Here is a 939-nt window from a genome sequence, read left to right as displayed (position 1 = left end):
CAAGTCGGCAGTCGAAAGCTTTCAGCTGAGCTTCTAGTTTATCAAGGCTCAGTATTTCTTTCCTTTCTGAAGTATGACAAAGTACAATAGTATGGTATAAATGCAAAAAGTTCAAGGCAGTAGTAGCGTCCAATCCGTAGTGCAATTTTTCTGAAATTATTTTTTCCATCCGTTTAATGTCTGAAGAAGTACATTTAGGTTGATTAATCTGGCTGACGTCATGGGTGGATGGCATGTTGGGTTCTTCTTTAACTATTCTAGTAGCCAGCAAAAAACAACACACTCCAATGCAAGACAAATGTTTAGGTTACACCTTCATAAGAGCCAAAAAACTGTCCAAAATATTGACAGCAACCCCCCCCCAACCCCCCTCAAAACCCAAAAACCAAAAAACCAAAACAAACAAATAAACAAAAAACCCAGTTTCAGAGCAAGATCCAAAAAAGTTAGTTAAGCTCCTTAAGTCTTCTACTTCGGCCTTGCTCAGTCTTGGACACTGTTATCGTTCTCCCGGGTGGCCTCGATCAAACTCAGCCCTTATTCTAGAGGTTGGAATCTCTGTTCTTGTTCCAGCGACAGGTTCAACAATCCGAGCAACTGGACCCCTTCACGACCTGCCGAGTACTCTGCCCCCAAATCCCGCATCTCCAGCGAGGGGTGCCCCAGCACACCCTGGTGAGGAACAGGTGAGGGGATCGGTCACGTCTGCGGGACCCCAGGGCCATCCTCCGCAAGGCCGGGCAGGTGTGGCAGGGGGAGGTGCCTTGGTCACGCCTGCCAGCCAGCGCTGGGTCAGACCAGCCAGCCCCGGCCTCTCCCACTTCACAAACAGGAAACTGTCCTCGGGCGGCTGTGTCCCCACGGTCCAGCCACCTGAGGCCGCGAGGGGAGGGCCTTCTGCCCGGCGGACTGCACCCGGGGCAGCGACTGCAGCGCGAT

At 51.2% G+C, this 939-nt stretch overlaps 1 pseudogene; it reads right to left on the bottom strand.

The window, feature by feature from the left end:
* Positions 1-4: 4 nt before the first annotated feature.
* Positions 5-645, bottom strand: LOC103584712 (annotated as a pseudogene).
* Positions 646-939: the final 294 nt, after the last annotated feature.

Source organism: Galeopterus variegatus, unplaced genomic scaffold, assembly GCF_000696425.1.
Source record: "Galeopterus variegatus unplaced genomic scaffold, G_variegatus-3.0.2 Scaffold87450, whole genome shotgun sequence".
Lineage (NCBI taxonomy): Eukaryota > Metazoa > Chordata > Mammalia > Dermoptera > Cynocephalidae > Galeopterus > Galeopterus variegatus.
This window is presented reverse-complemented; position numbering and strand designations above follow the sequence as displayed.